Source organism: Bombina bombina, chromosome 8 (genome assembly GCF_027579735.1).
Source record: "Bombina bombina isolate aBomBom1 chromosome 8, aBomBom1.pri, whole genome shotgun sequence".
NCBI lineage: Eukaryota > Metazoa > Chordata > Amphibia > Anura > Bombinatoridae > Bombina > Bombina bombina.
In genome coordinates, this window is record NC_069506.1 from 5,965,726 (window position 1) to 5,986,540 (window position 20,815).

Here is a 20,815-nt window from a genome sequence, read left to right on the forward strand (position 1 = left end):
AACATATTAAAGTTAATAAACATTAATTAAAACCTACTGACCTATATTTTCTCCAAAACGAAGTTTCATAACGTTCTAAAAGTTATATCTTTTATTTGCTGATGATGTCACGTTATCCTGCCCACTATTTTCAGCACTTCATGTTCAAAATACTTAAACCAATAACTTTGTGTTTAAAGCGCCATTTTGAAACCTAGGTATTGTAAACGGATTGGTACAGATCAAAGGATACCCACGGAGTGGGTTTGGAAAACGATTAAATTTGCATACAAGATTTCTGATATACGGTAGAGATATGTTAATGAAATGCTATTGATAAAAAGCGTATTTGGGGTAGTTAGTTAGTAACAGCCATAGAAAATATTTACTTACAGTGGCCCTTTAAGGCAATGTGTGGGACAAACGCAACATTTGGACAAAAGCAAGAGGCCTTGAATGACCCTTTAATATCCTTAAAGGGACAGTCAACACCAGATTTTTTGTTGTGTTAAAAGATAGATAATCCCTTTATTACCCATTACCCAGTTTTGCATAACCAACACAGTTATAATAACACACTTTTTACCTCTGTGATTAACTTGTATCTAAACATCTTCTGACAGCCCCCTGATCACATGACATTTTATTTATTATCTTTTGACTTTCATTTTAACCAATTAGTGCAGTGTCTGCCACAATCCACGGGCGTGCTCACAATGTTATCTATAGGGTTTACTTGAACTAGCTCTCCCCTGCTGTGAAAAGCAAATACAAAAGCATGTGATTAGAGGCGGCCTTCAAAGGTTTAGAAATTATCATATGAGCCTTCCTAGGTCTAGCTTTCAACTAAGAATACCAAAAGAACAAAGCAAAATTGTTGATAAAAGTAAATTGGAAAGTTGTTTAAAATTACATGCCCTATTTGAAACATGAAAGTTTTTTTTGGACTTGACTGTCCTTTTAATAGGTCTGTCTCCCCCTGAGCGGCTAGAGCTGGCCCCCCCTGAGCAGCTAGAGCTGACCCCCACCCCCCCACCCCGAGCGGCTAGAACCGACCCCCCCCCCCCCCTGAGCGACTAGAGCCTACCCTCCCCTGAGCCAGTAGAGCTTCTTTTACTTATTGGAACTTTAGCGGCTGATAATATGTATTTATGACCGTGTGAACAGATAAACATAACGCAGCTTTACATTCAGCGTGAAGTTTCCACGACATAGTCAATAAAAATATGTAGCCGGAAACATTAAATGATTGTTTCTTTTATGAATATGTATTTATTTCATGTTATTGGCCAAGAGTCCATGAGCTAGTGACGTATGGGATATACAATCCTACCTGGAGGGGCAAAGTTTGCCAAACCTCAAAATGCCCATAAATACACCCCACACCACACCCACAATTTAGTTTTACAAACTTTGCCTCCTATTGAGGTGGTGAAGTAAGTTTGTGCTTGATTGTCTTCTGTGATATGCGCTTCTCAGCATTTTGAAGCCCGATTCCTCTCAGAGTACAGTGAATGTCAGAGGGATGTGAAGGGAGTATCGTCTATTGAATGCAATGGTTTTCCTCACGGGAGATCTATTTCTCTTGCAAGGTGTATCCAGGCCACGGATTCATCCTTTACTTGTGGGATATTCTCATTCCCTACAGGAAGTGGCAAAGAGAGCACACAGCAGAGCTGTCCATATAGCTCCCCCTCTAGCTCCACCCCCCCAGTCATTCTCTTTGCCGGCTCTAAGCACTAGGGTCTCTCTACGGGAGGGTAAAGTGAATGTGGTGTTAGAATTGTAGTTTTTATTATCTTCAATCAAAAGTTTGTTATTTTAAATGGTACCGGTTTGTACTATTTACTCTCTAGCAGAAAAGTGATGAAGATTTCTGCTGAGAGGAAAATGATTTTAGCATGTTGTAACTAAAATCCACTGCTGTTCCCACACAGGACTGAGGAGTACCAGAAAACTTCAGTTGGGGGGAACGGTTTGCAGGGTAATCTGCAATGAGGTATGTTCAGTCATTTATTTCTAGACAAGACTGAGATAATGCTAGAAGAGACTGACAATATCCCCATGAGGGGAGGGTAAGCTATGTTCACAGACTTAGTAAGGAATTGAATGCTTACATAACAGGGCTAATTATGCTGGTTGACACTGATTCAGGGCAATCGATTGTTTATTCAAGAAAAATATCGTTTGTAGACCCTTTGAAAGTCCCTTTAGGGTTCTTTCTGGGGTTATTACCCACATGGCTGGTTTTTATTCACTTAAGAGTGATTTACTAGGCCTCACAGCTCCGGAGTAGAGTGGGAGGGGCCTAATTTTGCGCCTCAGATGTGCAGTTAGAATTGCAGAGAAGTTCATGCTGATTCACATGGAGGGTCCTGCTGCTGTTTGAGGGCCTTATAGAAGCTATATTCCCCCAAATCTGATCCCTAAGGGCAGGTAGGGCCACAGCAAGGCTGTGGCAAGATGCTGTACTATTTTTAACCGGGTGTTGGCTTTAGGCTGCTCCGGTTTGGGCATTAAGGGGTTAATCGTTTTGAAACTTGTGGTGCAAACTTATTAAGGCTTTAGCTACATACTGTGAAAATTTCAGGAGAATTGCTGCATTTTTCACTGTTTGGTAAAATTGTGTGCTCTTTTTATTTCTTAAAGACACAGTAACGTTTTTTTCAAATTGTGTTTTTATTTGATTAAAGTGATTTCCAAGCCTGCTTGTATATATTAAACATGTCTGACACTAAGGAAAATCCTTGTTCAATGTGTTTAGAAGCCATGGTGGAACCCCCTCTCAGAATGTGTCCCACTTGTACTGATATGTCTATACACTTTAAAGATCATATTGTTGCACTTAAAAATGTGGCCCAAGATGATTCTCAGACTGAAGGTAACGAGGGTAGCCCGTGTGCCTCTCCCCAAGTGTCACAACCAGTTACGCCCGCGCAAGCAACGCCTAGTACCTCTAGTGCGTCTAACACTTTTACATTACAAGACTTAGCGGCAGTCATGGATAATTCTCTTACAGCCTTCTTATCTAAACTGCCTGTGTTACCAGCAAAGCGTGATAGCTCCGTTTTAAGAACAGATTATGAGCATTCTGATGCTTTGGTAGCCGTATCCGATATACCCTCACAACGCTCTGAAGTGGGAGCGAGGGATTTGATGTCTGAGGGAGAAGTCTCTGATTCAGGAAGGGTTCCTCCTCAGACAGATTCAGATACATTGGCTTTTAAATTTAAACTAGAACACCTCCGCGTTTTGCTTAGGGAGGTATTAGCTACTCTGGATGACTGTGACCCTTTGGTGATCCCAGAGAAATTGTGTAAAATGGACAAGTACCTAGAGGTCCCGGTTTACATGGATACGTTTCCTGTCCCTAAGAGGATTGCGGATATCGTTACTAGGGAGTGGGATAGACCAGGTTTTCCCTTTGCTCCCCCTCCTGTTTTTAAGAAAATGTTCCCCATACCTGACCCTGTGCGGGACTCGTGGCAGTTGGTCCCTAAGGTGGAGGGGGCTATTTCTACACTTGCTAAACTCACAACCATACCAATTGAAGACAGTTGTGATTTTAAAGACCCTATGGATAAGAAGTTAGAGGGTTTACTTAAGAAAATTTTTGTTCAACAAGGTTTTCTTTTCCAACCTATTGCCTGCATTATTCCTGTAACTACTGCAGCTGCTTTCTGGTTTGAGGTGCTAGAAGACTCGCTCCAGACGGAGACCTCATATGAGGAAATTATGGATAGAATTAAGGCTCTAAAGCTGGCTAACTCTTTTATCACTGACGCCGCTTTCCAAATAGCTAAGTTAGCGGAGAAAAATTCAGCTTTCGCCATTTTGGCGCGCAGGGCGCTATGGCTAAAGTCCTGGTCGGCCGATGTGTCGTCTAAATCCAAGCTTTTGAACATTCCTTTCAAAGGAAAGACCCTCTTCGGGCCTGAATTGAAGAGATTATTTCAGATATCACCGAGGGAAAAGGCCATGCTCTCCCTCAGGACAAGCCCTTTAAGACAAAGAACAAAGCTAATCTTCGTTCCTTTTGCAATTTCAGGAACGGCCCCGCTTCATCCTCTCCGGCTGCAAAGCAAGAGGGTAACGCTTCACAGCCCAAGGCAACCTGGAAACCTTACCAGGGCTGGAATAAGGGTAAACAGGCCAAAAAAGCCTGCAGCTGCCACCAAGACAGCATGAAGGGGTAACCCCCGATCCGGGACCGGATCTAGTAGGGGGCTGACTCTCTCTCTTCGCTCAGGCCTGGGCAAGAGATGTACACAATCCTTGGGCATTAGAGATTGTAGCCCAGGGATACCTTCTAGAATTCAAGGACTCTCCTCCAAGGGGAAGGTTCCACATTTCTCGTCTGTCTACAGATCAGACAAAGAAAGAGGCGTTTTTACGCTGTGTAAAAGATCTGCTTACAATGGGAGTGATCCACCCAGTTCCAATTGCAGAACAAGAACTGGGGTTTTACTCAAACCTGTTTGTGGTTCCCAAAAAAGAAGGAACTTTCAGACCAATCCTGGATCTCAAAATTCTAAACAAATTCCTCAGAGTCCCATCATTCAAGATGGAGACCATTCGGACAATCTTACCAATGATCCAGGAGGGTCAATATATGACTGCCGTGGATCTAAAGGATGCGTATCTGCATATTCCTATCCACAAAGATCATCGCCAGTTTCTCAGGTTCGCCTTTCTGGACAAGCATTATCAGTTTGTGGCTCTTCCTTTCGGGTTGGCCACTGCTCCCAGAATTTTCACAAAGGTGCTAGGGTCCCTCCTGGCGGTTCTAAGACCGCGGGGCATAGCAGTGGCGCCTTACTTAGACAACATCTTAATTCAGGCGTCGACTTTCCAAAGAACCAAATCTCACACGGAGATCGTATTGGCCTTTCTGAGGTCTCACGGGTGGAAGGTGAACGTAAAAAAGAGTTCTCTCTCCCCCCTCACAAGAGTTCCATTCCTAGGAACTCTGATAGACTCGTTAGAAATGAAAATATTTCTGACGGAGGTCAGAAAGTTAAAACTCTTAACTACTTGCCGATCTCTTCATTCCATTTCTCGGCCATCTGTAGCTCAGTGCATGGAGACAATCGGACTAATGGTAGCGGCAATGGACATAGTCCCTTTTGCTCGGATACACCTCAGACCACTGCAACTATGCATGCTCAAACAGTGGAATGGGGATTATGCAGATTTGTCTCCTCAAATTCAGTTGGAGACCAGAGATTCTCTTCTCTGGTGATTTTCTCAGGATCACCTGTCTCAGGGAATATGTTTCCGCAGACCAGAGTGGATCATTGTAACGACCGACGCCAGTCTGTTAGGCTGGGGTGCGGTCTGGGACTCCCTGAAAGCTCAGGGCTTATGGTCTCGGGAAGAAACTCTTCTCCCGATAAACATTCTGGAACTGAGGGCGATATTCAACGCTCTTCAGGCATGGCCTCAACTAGCTGTGGCCAAATTCATCAGATTTCAGTCGGACAACATCACGACTGTAGCTTACGTCAATCATCAGGGGGGAACAAAGAGTTCCCTAGCAATGACGGAAGTAACCAAAATAATCAGGTGGACGGAGGATCACTCCTGCCATCTCTCAGCAATTCACATCCCAAGAGTAGACAACTGAGAGGCGGATTTTCTAAGTCGTCAGACTTTTCACCCGGGGGAGTGGGAACTCCACCCGGAGGCATTTGCCCAGCTGACTCAGCTTTGGGGCACTCCAGAGTTGGATCTGATGGCGTCCCATCAGAACACCAAACTTCCTCTCTACGGGTCCAGGTCCCGGGATCCCAATGCGGTATTGATAGATGCTCTAGCAGCGCCTTGGTCCTTCAATCTGGCTTATGTTTTTCCACCGTTTCCTCTCCTCCCGCGTCTGGTTGCCAGAATCAAGCAGGAGAAGGCTTCGGTGATTCTGATAGCGCCTGCGTGGCCACGCAGGACTTGGTATGCAGACCTAGTGGACATGTCATCTGTCCCACCATGGACATTGCCAATGAGGCAGGATCTTCTGATACAGGGTCCGTTCAAGCATCCAAATTTAGTTTCTCTACGTCTGACTGCTTGGAGATTGAACGCTTAATTCTATCAAAGCGTGGGTTCTCTGAGTCAGTTATAGATACTCTGATTCAGGCTAGAAAGCCTGTCACCAGGAAAATCTACCATAAGATATGGCGGAAATATCTTTGTTGGTGTGAATCCAAGGGTTATTCATGGAGTAAGATTAGGATTCCCAGGACATTGTCTTTTCTCCAAGAAGGATTGGAGAAAGGATTGTCAGCTAGTTCCTTAAAAGGACAAATATCTGCTTTGTCTATCCTGTTACACAAGCGTCTGGCAGAGGTACCAGACGTTCAAGCGTTTGTTCAGGCTTTAGTCAGAATCAAGCCTGTCTATAAACCTGTGGCTCCGCCATGGACTTCGAATCTAGTTCTTTCAGTTCTTCAAGGGGTTCCGTTTGAACCTTTACATTCTATAGACATTAAGTTGTTATCTTGGAAAGTTTTGTTTTCGATAGCTATCTCTTCCGCTAGAAGAGTTTCAGAATTATCTGCCTTACAGTGTGATTCACCTTACCTGGTGTTCCACGCAGATAAGGTAGTTTTGCGTACCAAGCCTGGTTTTCTTCCTAAAGTTGTTTCTAACAAGAATATTAACCAGGAAATAGTTGTTCCTTCTCTGTGTTCTAATCCATCTTCGAAGAAGGAACGTCTATTACACAATCTTGATGTAGTTCGTGCTTTAAAGTTCTATTTACAAGCAACTAAGGATTTCAGACAAACATCTTCTTTGTTTATCTATTCTGGTAAGAGGAGAGGTCAGAAAGCGACTGCTACCTCTCTTTCCTTTTGGCTGAAAAGCTTCATCCGTTTGGCCTATGAGACTGCTGGCCAGCAGCCTCCTGAAAGAATTACTGCTCATTCTACCAGAGCAGTGGCTTCCACATGGGCTTCCAAAAACGAGGCTTCTGTTGAACAGATTTGTAAGGCAGCGACTTGGTCTTCACTGTATACTTTTGCCAAATTTTACAAATTTGATACTTTTGCTTCTTCGGAGGCTATTTTTGGGAGAAAGGTTTTGCAAGCAGTGTGGTGCCTTCCGTTTAAGGTACCTGTCTTGTTCCCTCCCTTCATCCGTGTCCTAAAGCTTTGGTATTGGTATCCCACAAGTAAAGGATGAATCCGTAGACTGGATACACCTTATTTATTTATTTATTATCGGTTATTTGTAGAGCGCCAACAGATTCCGCAGCGAAAGAGAAAACAGAATTTATGCTTACCTGATAAATTACTTTCTCTTGCGGTGTATCCAGTCCACGGCCCGCCCTGACATTTAAGTCAGGTAACATTTTTTTTGTTTAAACTACAGTCACCACTGCACCCTATGGTTTCTCCTTTTTCTTCCTAACCTTTGGTCGAATGACTGGGGGGTGGAGCTAGAGGGGGAGCTATATGGACAGCTCTGCTGTGTGCTCTCTTTGCCACTTCCTGTAGGGAATGAGAATATCCCACAAGTAAAGTATGAATCCGTGGACTGGATACACCGCAAGAGAAAGTAATTTATCAGGTAAGCATACATTCTGTTTTCATAGGTTCTCTGTTATCGGTCGTAGAGATTCATCTCCTACCTCCCTTTTCAGATCGACGATATAGTGTCATATTCCATTACCTCTACTGATAACTGTTTCAGTACTGGTTTGGCTATCTGCTATATGTGGATGGGTGTCTTTTGGTAAGTAGGTTTTTTATTACTTAAAGGGCCACTGTAAGTAAATATTTTCTATGCCTGTTTACTAACTAACTACCCCAAATACGCTTTTTATCAATAGCATTTCATTAACATATCTCTACCGTATATCAGAAATCTTGTCTGCAAATTTAATTGTTTTCCAAACCCACTCTGTGGGTATCCTTTGCTCTGTACCAATCCGTTTACAATACAATAGGTTTCAAAATGGCGCTTTAAACACAAAGTTATTGGTTTAAGTATTTTGAACACTCAGTGCTGAAAATAGTGGGCAGGATAACGTGACATCATCGGCGAATAAAAGATATAACTTTTAGAACGTTATGAAACTTCGTTATGGAGAAAATATAGGTCAGTCGGTTTTAATTAATGTTTATTAACTTTAATATGTTAGTTGTTTAGCTTAAAAATTATAACAGAAAGTAATCCTTTAAGACACCTCAGCTATGGTTTGGCACTTTATGTATTTATATAAAGTTCTAAATATATGTTTTGTACTTATATTTGACATGATTCAGGTTTCAGTATATTTCCTTTTGCAGACTGTCAGTTTCATATCTGGGAAATGCATTTTCTTTTACAAAGATATGACGAGTCCACGGATTTCATCCTTACTTGTGGGATATTAACCTCCTGCTAACAGGAAGTGGCAAAGAGCACCACAGCAGAGCTGTATATATAGCCCCTCCCTTCCCCTCCACCCCCAGTCATTCTCTTTGCCTGTGTTATACTAGGAAGAAGGTAAAGTGAGGTGTTAGTTTTAGTTTCTTCAATCAAGAAGTTTATTTTAAATGCTACCGGTGTGTACTATTTTCCTCAGGGGGATATGGAAGAAGATTTCTGCCCTGAGGTTGATGATCTTAGCAGCTGTAACTAAGGTCCATGTTGGTTCCCACAGAGCTCCTGAAGGTAGTATAAGAGAGATCTTCAGTGTGGAGAACGGTGTCATGCTACAAGCAGCATTGAGGTATGTTCAGTCCTTTATTTCTGAGGAGACTTGGTGTATCAGAACTGGCTGACATTTATTTCCCTACTAGGGAAGGGGTAAGCAGTAGACCTAGAAACAGAGGGTTTTACTGGTAACCTGTATGTATTGTTTGACATGATACTGGGCTTTATACGTATTGCAGCAATATCAGGTGCAATAACAGAGACACTGGGAGAGGCAGCTTAACGGTTTGGGTTTTTATTAGTAGAAATAACAAACATTTCCATAAGCTGTTTTGTGTGATTATGTTTGGGGACCACATGGTTTTTGGCTGAACCGCTTCCCATGCGGTGGTATAGTCTGAGGTAAACATCGTCCATGATGGGTGGGGCCTATTTTCGCACGCTCAGATGCGCAGTGCATCTGGCTGTGAAGGCAGCAGGCATTAGCTCCGGATGGGTGTACACTGATGTCCTGTTAACCAGATCGTTAGCAAGTCCTTTTGCAGTTCCCTGGGGGCAGGTAGGCGCCACAGCAGAGCTGTGGCGAGGTGCAGGGGTCGTTTTTTAAAATCGAATACATTTTTAGCTATAAAGAACGTTTAGTTTAATTTTGCTCTTTTGCCTCAGGGTGCAATAATTTTTAGCACTATTGTGTATGTGTACCTAATTAGATAGCGTTATTTAACGTTTTTTAGGCAGTTTGAAAAAATTGTGGGGTTTTTTATACCTTAAAAGCGCAGTACACGTTTTTCTAAAAACTGTTTAATTCAATAAATAAAGTGTTTGACTACTGTGGTTATTACTAGTCTGTTCAACATGTCTGACATTGAGGAAACTCATTGCTCTATGTGTTTGGAAGCCATTGTGTATTTCTTGTACTGAAAGGGCCTTACATTGTAAAGAGCATACTTTAGGTAAAGAAAGTGTGCCTAAGGATGATTCTCAGTCTGAAGAGAATCAGGATATGCCATCTAATTCTCCCCAAGTGTCACAACCTTTAATGCCCACACAAGCAACGCCAAGTACTTCTAGTGCGTCTAATTCTTTTACTCTGCAGGAGATGGCTGCAGTTATGTCAACTACCCTTACAGAGGTATTATCTAAATTACCAGTGTTACAGGGTAAACGCAGTAGGTCAGGTATTAATGTGAATACTGAATCCTCTGATGCTTTATTGGCTATTTCCGATGTACCCTCACAGTGCTCTGAGTTGGGGGTCAGGGAATTGCTGTCTGAGGGAGAACTTTCAGATTCAGGAAATGTGTTATCTCAGACAGATTCGGACGTGATGTCTTTTAAATTTAAGCTTAAACACCTCCGCATGTTACTTAGGGAGGTTTTAGCGACTCTGGATGATTGTGATACTATTGTGATACCACCAGAGAAATTGTGTACGATGCACAAATATCTAGAGGTGCCTACTTACACTGATGTTTTTCCAGTTCCTAAAAGAATTTAGGAAATTGTAAAGAAGGAATGGGATAGACCAGGTATACCGTTCTCTCCCCCTCCTAATTTTAAGAAAATGTTTCCTATATCAGACGCCATTCGGGGCTCTTGGCAAACGGTCCCTAAGGTGGAGGGAGCTATTTCTACCCTGGCTATACCTATTGAGGACAGTTGTGCTTTCAAAGACCCTATGGATAAAAAGTTAGAGGGTCTTCTAAAGAAATTATTTATTCATCAGGGTTTCCTTTTACAACCTACGGCTTGCATTGTTCCAGTAACTACTGCAGCAGCTTTTTGGTTTGAGGCTCTAGAAGAGTCTCTGAAGGTTGAGACTCCATTAGATGACATCTTGGATAGAATTAAGGCTCTTAAGCTAGCTAATTCTTTTATTGCTGATGCCGCTTTTCAGATTGCTAAATTAGCGGCGAAAAATGCAGGATTTGCCATTCTAGTGCGTAGAGCGTTATGGCTCAAATCTTGGTCTGCTGATGTGTCATCAAAATCTAAGCTTTTAGCTATTCCTTTTAAAGGTAAGACCCTATTCGGGCCTGAATTGAAGGAAATCATTTCTGACATTACTGGAGGTAAAGGCCATGCCCTACCTCAGGATAAGTCTGTTAAGATGAGGGGTAAACAAAATAATTTCTTTCATGTAATTGGCAAGAGTCCATGAGCTAGTGACGTATGGGATATACAATCCTACCAGGAGGGGCAAAGTTTCCTAAACCTCAAAATGCCTATAAATACACCCCTCACCACACCCACAATTCAGTTTTTACAAACTTTGCCTCCTATGGAGGTGGTGAAGTAAGTTTGTGCTAAGATTTCTACGTTGATATGCGCTTCTCAGCATTTTTGAAGCCCGATTCCGCTCAGAGTACAGCGAATGTCAGAGGGACGTGAAGGGAGTATCACTTATTGAATACGATGATTTCCCTAATGGGGGTCTATTTGATAGGTTCTCTGTTATCGGGCGTAGAGATTCATCTCCTACCTCCCTTTTCAGATCGATGATATACTCTCAATTTACCATTACCTCTACTGATAACTGTTTTAGTACTGGTTTGGCTATCTGCTATATGTGGATGGGTGTCTTTTGGTAAGTATGTTTTTTATTACTTAAGACACCTCGGCTATGGTTTGGCACTTTATGCATTTATATAAAGTTCTAAATATATGTATTGTACTTATATTTGCCATGAGTCAGGTTCATGTATTTCCTTCTGCAGACTGTCAGTTTCATATTTGAGCAATATAAAAATTTATTTCTTACATGGGGTTTAGTCTTTTTTTCAATTGACTACTTCTTGCAAATTGCGGGCGGTATTAGGCCTGCGGGTGCGTCAAATGCTAAACTTTATTATGTCATTCTTGGCGCAAAAATATTTCTCTTGTAAGGTGTATCCAGTCCACGGATCATCCATTACTTGTGGGATATTCTCCTTCCCAACAGGAAGCTGCAAGAGGATCACCCACAGCAGAGCTGTCTATATAGCTCCTCCCCTAACTGCCACCTCCAGTCATTCTCTTTCAGCTCTCGACAAGCATGGAAGCAGTTAGAGAGATGTGGTGTAATTAAGTTGTTTTTCTTCAATTCAAAAGTTTGTTATTTTTAAATGGTACCGGAGTTGTACTATTTTGGTCTCGGGCAGAAAATAGAAGAAGAGTCTGCCTGTGGTCTCTAATGATCTTAGCAGGTTGTAACTAAGATCCATTGCTGTTCTCACACATAACTGAAGAGAGAGGTAACTTCAGCTTGGGGAATGGCGTGCAGGGTATCCTGCTATGAGGTATGTGCAGTCTAAATTTTTCTAGAGAAATGTATATGCTAGAAAATGCTGTTGATAACGGATTTATTTAAGGTAAGCCTGATTACAGTGATTTAATAACGACTTGTATCATGCTTTTTCAAATTACTGAAATATAAGACGTTTGCTGGGAGTGCTTAAACGTTTTTTTATATGCTTTTTGGTGATAAAACTTTATTGGGGCCCAGTTTTTCCACATGACTGGCTAAAATTTGCCTAGGGATAGTTTTGTTAGGCCTCTCACTGTGTAGACAGGAGTGGGAGGGGCCTAATTTCACGCCTAAGTGCGCATTAGCTTTTGCAGACTGAGACATCCAGTTTCCTTGAAAGAGTTCCCTGAATGCGTAGGACCTCTCTGAAGGGTTTTGGTGCTTTCCAAAGTCGTTTGTATGGCAAGGTAGGGCCACAGCAGAGCTGTGGCAGTTTGTTGTGACTGTTAAAAAACGTCTATTTTGTTTTTTTGATCCGTTTTTGAAACTAAGGGGTTAATCATCCATTTGCAAGTGGGTGCAATGCTCTGTTAGCCTATTATACACACTGTAAAAATTTCGTTTGATTTACTGCTTTTTTTCACTGTTTTTCAAATTCTGACCTTTTTTATTTTTCTTAAAGGCACAGTACCGTTTTTATTTTTTGCTTGTTAACTTTCTGTAAAGTGTTTTCCAAGCTTGCTGGTCTCATTGCTAGTCTGTTTAAACATGTCTGACATAGAGGAAACTCCTTGTTCATTATGTTTAGAAGCCATGGTGTAACCCCCTCTTAGAATGTGTACCAAATGTACTGATTTCACTTTGTTATAAAGACCATATTCTGTCTTTAAAAGATTTATCACTAGAGGAATCTGGCAAGGGGGAAGTTATGCCGACTTACTCGCCCCACGTGTCAGAGCCTTTGACTCCCGCTCAAGGGTCTCACGCTCAAGAGGCGCCAAGTACATACAGCGCGCCCATGGCGTTTACTTTACAAGACATGGTGGCAGTCATGGATCATACACTGTCAGCGGTATTTTCCAGACTACCTGGGTTACGAGGTAAGCGAGACAGCTCTGGGGTTAGAAGAAATACAGAGCACTCTGATGCTTTAGTAGCTATGTCTGATACCCCCTCACAATATGCAGAAGCTGAGGAAGGAGAGCTTCTTTCTGTGGGTGATGTTTCTGACTCAGGGAAGATGATTCAACCTGATTCTGATATGGCAACATTTAAATTTAAGCTTGAACACATCCGCATGTTGCTCAGGGAGGTTTTAGCTACTCTGAATGACTGTAACACCATTGCAGTGCCAGAGAAATTGTGCAGATTGGATAAATACTATGCAGTGCCTGCTTACACTGTTTTTCCAATACCTAAAAGGTTTTCCGAAATTATTACTAAGGAATGGGATAGACCAGGTGTACCGTTCTCTCCCCCTCCTATTTTTAAGAAATTGTTTCCAATAGATGCCGCCACACTGGACTTATGGAAACGGTCCCTAAGGTGGAGGGAGCAGTTTCTACCCTAGCTAAGCGTACTACTATCCCCGTCAAGGACAGTTGTGCTTTCTTAGATCCAATGGATAAAAAGTTAGAGGGTTACTTTAAGAAAATGCTTATTCAACAAGGTTTTATTCTACAGCCTCTTGCATGCATTGCCCCAGTCACTGCTGCGGCGGCCTTCTGGTTTGAGTCTCTGGAAGAGGCTTTACAGGTAGAGACCCCATTGGACGATATACTTGACAAGCTTAGAACACTTAAGCTAGGCAATTCATTTGTTTCTGATGCCATTGTTCATTTGACTAAACTAACGGCTAAGAATTCTGGTTTTGCTATTCAGGCGCGTAGGGCGCTATGGCTTAAATCATGGTCAGCTGACGTTACTTCAAAGTCTAAGCTTCTTAATATTCCCTTCAAGGGGCAGACCCTATTCGGGCCTGGTTTGAAGGAGATCATTTCTGATATCACGGGAGGAAAAGGTCATGCCCTCCCTCAGGACAGGTCTAATAAATCAAGGGCCAAACAGACTAATTTTCGTGCCTTTCGAAACTTTAAGACAAGCGCGGCATCAACTTCCTCTAATACAAAACAAGAGGGAACTTTTGCCCAGTCCAAGTCGGTCTGGAGACCTAACCAGGCTTCGAACAAAGGTAAGCAGGCCAAAAAGTCTGCTGCTGCCTCTAAGACAGCATGAAGGATTGGCCCCCGATCCGGTAACGGATCTAGTAGGGGGCAGACTTTCTCTCTTCGCCCAGGCTTGGGCAAGAGATGTCCAGGATCCCTGGGCATTGGAAATTGTATCCCAGGGATATCTTCTGGACTTCAAAGCTTCCCCTCCAAAAGGGAGATTTCACCTTTCACAATTATCTGCAAACCAGATAAAGAGAGAGGCATTCTTACATTGTGTTCAAGACCTCCAAGTTATGGGAGTGATCCACCCAGTTCCAAAGGAGGAACAGGGACAAGGCTTCTATTCAAATCTGTTTGTGGTTCCCAAGAAAGAGGGAACCTTCAGACCAATCTTAGATCTCAAGATCCTAAACAAATTTCTCAGGGTCCCATCATTCAAGATGGAGACTATTCGTACCATCCTACCTATGATCCAGGAGGGTCAATATATGACTACAGTGGATTTAAAGGATGCTTATCTTCACATTCCGATACACAAAGATCATCATCGGTTTCTCAGGTTTGCCTTCCTGGACAGGCATTACCAGTTTGTAGCTCTTCCCTTTGGGTTAGCTACAGCTCCAAGAATCTTTACGAAGGTTCTGGGGTCACTTCTGGCGGTCCTAAGGCCGCGGGGCATAGCAGTGGCCCCTTATTTAGACGATATTCTGATACAGGCGTCAAATTTCTAAATTGCCAAGTCTCATACGGACATAGTTCTGGCATTTCTAAGGTCGCACGGGTGGAAAGTGAACGAAGAAGAGTTCTCTATCCCCTCTCACAAGAGTTTCCTTTCTGGGAACTCTGATAGATTCTGTAGAAATGAGGATTTACCTGACAGAGACCAGGTTATCAAAACTTCTAAATTCTTGCCGTGTTCTTTATTCTACTTCTCGCCCTTCGGTGGCTCAGTGTATGGAAGTAATCGGCTTAATGGTAGCGGCAATGGACATAGTGCCATTTGCCCGCCTACATCTCAGACCGCTGCAACTCTGCATGCTCAGTCAGTGGAATGGGGATTACACAGATTTGTCCCCTCTACTAAATCTGGATCCAGAGACCAGGGATTCTCTGCTCTGGTGGCTATCTCGGGTCCATCTGTCCAAAGGTATGACCTTTCGCAGGCCAGATTGGACGATAGTAACGACAGATGCCAGCCTTCTAGGCTGGGGGGCAGTCTGGAACTCCCTGAACGCTCAGGGATTGTGGACTCAGGAGGAGACCATCCTTCCAATAAACATTCTGGAACTAAGAGCGATTTTCAATGCTCTTCAGGCTTGGCCTCAGCTAGCGACAATGAGGTTCATCAGATTTCAGTCGGACAACATCACGACTGTGGCTTACATCAACCATCAAGGGGGAACAAGGAGTTCCCTAGCGATGTTGGAAGTTTCAAAGATAATTCGTTGGGCAGAGATTCACTCTTGCCACCTATCGGCTATCCATATCCCAGGTGTAGAGAACTGGGAGGCGGATTTTCTAAGTCTATTGAGGATCAATGAGCATTGACTGTGTGTAACTTGGGCCCTATTATCATATTCTGAGCCAGGTGTTGCTTACGGCCGTACTGTTTGGGTTTCTCTTTTGTACGTATTTTGTGTTATTGGGTATACCCTGTATATACCAACACCCATACAGAGGCCAACTCAAGTCTTCATTACACACTACACAGCAATGGATACCACACAGCAAACTTTTTATTCTTTATTACCAGTAACTGAACGCACTACTAATCACACTGACTGTGAACTTATCTTTTCTGAGGATAAAAGCATTCTAGCTTTAAGCACACTTTTTGAACTTTTGGAAAAACTCCTGCTAAAAGAATCTAAGATGCAGTGGGATATTTGGACTCTAGAAAAATATAAGAGTCTAAACATGATACCAAGGGGACTGCGGGTCTATAAATTTCCCACATTTGAGGTGGATTTGAGTGATAAAGAATTTATAGACTCTTGGAATGCTGTGCTCTCTGAATGCTATGCTCTCTGAATGCTCACTGAGACTTATGATGTTATTAATCATGTTTAAAACAAAACAATTAGAATCTATCAGAAAGGATATTAATGATTTACAGGTTGAAATGAATAGAAGGAGTGGTAACCCTGATTTTATAAAATTTGACAAAATACTAAGAGATCTTATTGCTAAGGGCAGGTCTGAAATAATGGATAGAAAGCATACTAAATTTATTAGAGACAAATATGACTATGCAAATAATGCTGTATACATTTGGAATAGGAAAGTGAGAGGGAATTTTAGACAAAATCAGCCCCGCTTTGGTAGACGGAGGAGGGGTAATAATAAGAATAATTCAAATAAAAACAACAAAAATAAGCAAAATCTCCAAAAAATGTCACCTTTTCAGGTAGCGACACAGAATATTCTAGCGATAGAGAAAGACATACCGAAGAAGAGTATGATAGACAACAGATTGCAGGCCCAAGTATAGAAAGTACAGCTATTAATGCTATTGTTCCCTACCCTACACCTATTTCCAACACTAGTCGAGACAAACACTCCACTAAACCGAAACAGTCTATATATGTTGAAACTGCACTTAATGTACCAAGATTGGATAATTCTGTTATGGAACAGGTTTTTCCCCAGGCACAGGGTGGTGTAGCAGGAGGAGGGGGACTTCGCCTAATCCAGGGTCAGGGTATGGCCAACAATCGAGAAGGTTACCAGTTGAGGGAACCAAGACCACAGACGAAGTACAAATAGTGGGCAATGTTGTTAATCTGTCATCTTTTTCTTTAAATGAAGCACAGTATAGAGTATTAAATCTTGGTTTGAACTTTGCTCCCACAAATGACTTCGATCTGTTCCAAACTATCATAGATGTAAATAGACTCACTAGGAACATTACACTCCAGAAACATTTCTCTGATGTCCCAGGTGTTATTGATGAATCTATATCTGAAACTACAAAGAATTCTGACATGTATCTAAATAAACCAAGCTTTAAGGAAGGCTGTGACATTGTTTCTTTACAACAACTCCAGCTTAGCTCAACACCTGAGCAAGACATGAGAAGTAGGGGTCCTAGTATCAAGAAAAAGTCAACATTCTATCCCATACAAAGTAGAGGGAATATTATAGAAACTTTTCACAGTAGAGTAGAAAATGACTTAGTGAAACTTAAATCCCAACGATCCAGTCGCAGGTCCAATCTGTCCCTGTCAGAGAAAGAAGCTATTTCTTCTCTTAAAAATAATAATGACCTAGTTGTCAGAAAATCTGATAAGGGCGGAATGGTAGTGGTACTGGATCGTACTCAGTATGTGGCGGAAGGTTTGAGACAACTACAGAATGAGGAAGATTATCTGGTCTTAAATAGAGACCCCACACCTGAATACAAACATGAATTGAAACATCTTTTGGATGATGGTCTAGAACAAGGGTGTATAGACACCAACACGGCTGAATTTCTTTTTGTTGACAGCCCCAAGACTCCCTTGTTCCACCATTTCCCAAAAACACACAAATATCTCACTGAAGTTAAAGGCCGCCCCATTGTGAGCGGTGTAGAATCCCTTCTGGGAAACCTATCCCAGTGGCTTGATAATATTCTGCAGCCTATTGTTTTGTCATTGCTCTCATATGTAAGAGACACTAAGCACATTCTAAATACACTGGAACGTGTAGAATGGTCTGATTCTTGTACATGGTTAACAATTGATGTTGTCTCCCTCTATTCGAGTATTCCACACTCTAGGGGAGTAGAAGCCGTGACTTTTTTTCTAGACCATTTTACGGATTATGACCGTAATCTTAAAAATTACATTCTTAAAGTACTCACATTTCTTCTGACTCACAATTTCTTCAAGTTTGAAGACACCTATTATCTCCAAAGATGTGGTACAGCCATGGGGGCGAAGTTTGCCCCCTCCTACGCAAATTTATTTCTAGGATGGTGGGAGTTCTACCACATCTTTGGAGATAACAACCCCTTTAGAGATCATATATCTCTTTATCAGAGATATATAGATGATCTCATTTTTATCTGGACAGGTGGTGATGAGATTATTCCAGATTTTCTGGAATATCTACATCAGAATGATATTAATCTTAAATTTACTTGTGAGTACAGTCCACACAGCATAAATTATCTTGATGTGACATTAAGGAGCAACCCTCAGGGTAGAATTGAGTCTACTGTATATAGAAAACCGATATCAGGAAACTCTTTGCTCCAAGGCACAAGCTGCCATCCGAAACATGTCCCTTTCGCTATTGCGAAAGGTGAGTTCACAAGGCTTAGAAGAAACTGCACAAGCTCTGTACAGTTTAAAAAAGAGTCTGTAGATCTTGAACAGAGGTTAATCAGTAGGAAATATCCCAAAGCTATAGTGAGAAGAGCCAAAATGGCAGTGAGCGCTATAGAGAGGAAAGACCTTCTTCATTTGAAATCCGCTGAGGGGACTGTGTTTAAAGGTGTAACTTTTGTTACTAATCACAGTGCACAGTATCATGACATCTGTAAAATTGTCCGCAAGCACTTTCCACTCCTCTCTGCGGATGACAAATTAATTAACACTGTCGAAAATGGCATTAGATGTTCATACAGGAGGAGCCCAACTTTGGGTAATATTCTGGCACCTACATTACTCAAATCAAAGGAAGAGCCAAGGGGATCTTGGCTAAGGCATACTGGCATGTACAGATGTGGCAGACGAAAATGTAAACCTTGTGATTATGTCAAAGTGACTAAGAATTTTTCTAGCAAGGTTACACACAAAACTTATGATATTGGCACTTGTATGAATTGCACCACTGAATATGCCGTATACCTCATTGAATGTTCCCTTTGCAATGTCCAGTATGTGGGGCTCACCTCTAGAGATCTCAATGCTAGAATGCGTGAACATTTATCATCATTCAAACAGAATAAAGCAACTACACCTATAGTCCAGCACTTTGGTGCTTTTCACAATAATGATCTTAAATATTTTTCATGGTGTGCTATAGAGAAAATCACCAGACCTACCAGGGGTGGGGACATTGATACTATTCTGGCAATTAAATATATTAAGTCATCTATTGCATGTGTTCTGGCCTGGTCTACTATGACCTTAGGCTATTATTCTTTATACACATTCTCATATATCTCTTAGTGCTCTGTTCTGTTACACAAGGTTTATAGATATATCTCTCAGCAATTTTGACAGTGTATTCAGTGTACAAATACACCTAACAATTACTTAAGTCTTGACTTCTTTGCACTAACAAATACAGGTGTCTATAATAAACTTCAAATGCATGTTAAACATATTCTATCTAGTTCTATACTACATGATAAGCTTTTCAATCAAGTGTATGGCTTTTACACACACCTAGCTACTATTGTTCCATATATTCCATGCTTACATCCTAAATAGATGCTGTTGTTAACATACAATCTGTTCATTATTAACATTGTATTGGTATATGCAATTTTTTAATGATTACATTCTGGGATTGGTATTTAAAATGTAAATATTGTTTTGTAGACGCTACAAATGTGTACAGCTCTATTTGCGTATTTATTCTATGCATATCTGCTTTTACTATACTATCACTGCATTTTATATATTCTGCTTATATGTATATGCAGCACGAACATGCTACCTATGTCATAATGTATATATTTAGTTCGAGTTGATTGTAGACTTCTCTTTTCTATTTATTTATCTATAGGGTTTTTTGTTACTTTATGTACTAATTTCTCCTTGCTCTTTTGATACATTTCACCAAGGGTTAAATGTGAAGGTAGTGCCATCATGTTGCTCTCTTAGAGAATAGACATGAATTTCTTAATTGATAATCTCATATTATTGGTCAGTAACACTAGGGCGTTCGTTTGTTTTTAACCTATTACATTTGCCTATTTGGTTTTTAAACTGGATGTGGGGGTTTAGCACATAGGCTGTGACTACGGAATTTACTTCCGAAACGCGTATGCCTGCGTGCTGCGCCTAGGTCTACTTGACCAATTGTTTGCTGTGTTCCTGTTTTAAAGATATCCCAATAAAGACTTTGCACTTTTAAAGAATTGATTGATGTCGGAACCTCTTTCTATGCATCTCCTATTCCAGTGTCATCCGACTCATCAGCTGTGGTTGTGTATTGAAGCGGACCCGAGCGGCAGTTTCTTTCCCGGAAAAGAACCCATACGATTGGTGGATTGTCAAGTACGTCATAACCCACACCTTCCAACGAGCCACTCAGCGTAAACACTGTGAGCCGCGTAATTTGAAGCTGGCGTCTTCGTGTGCGGCACAGGAGTAGCTGAAGGATATTGGCAGCGCTAGTGGCTGAGCATTTGCTCTGAAGCTTTGAAGTGGTGTGGTGAGTTACTCTTCATTTTCGCTTTTGTTCTAATATCGATGGAGTATCAATGAGGATTGACTGTGTGTAACTTGGGCCCTATTATCATATTCTGAGCCAGGTGTTGCTTACGGCCGTACTGTTTGGGTTTCTCTTTTGTACTTATTTTGGATTTTCTAAGTCGACAGACTTCTCATCCGGGGGAGTGGGAACTCCATCCGTAGGTGTTTGCACAATTGGTTCAACGTTGGGGCAAACCAGAACTGGATCTCATGGCGTCTCGCCAGAACGCCAAACTTCCTTGTTACGGATCCAGGGATCCCAAGGCTACGCTGATAGATGCTCTAGCAGCGCCTTGGTCCTTCAACCTGGCTTATGTGTTTCCACTGTTTCCTCTGCTCCCTCGTCTGATTGCCAAAATCAAGCAGGAGAGAGCATCAGTGATTTTGAT

The 20,815-nt window shown here is 41.8% G+C and overlaps 1 protein-coding gene across 2 annotated transcripts in view; it reads left to right on the forward strand.

Annotated features, from left to right (window-relative positions):
- The window catches only part of ALG9 (ALG9 alpha-1,2-mannosyltransferase), a gene marked incomplete at its 5' end in the record, with an annotated part of 288,641 nt that overhangs the window by 136,058 nt on the left and 131,768 nt on the right, over positions 1-20,815 (forward strand).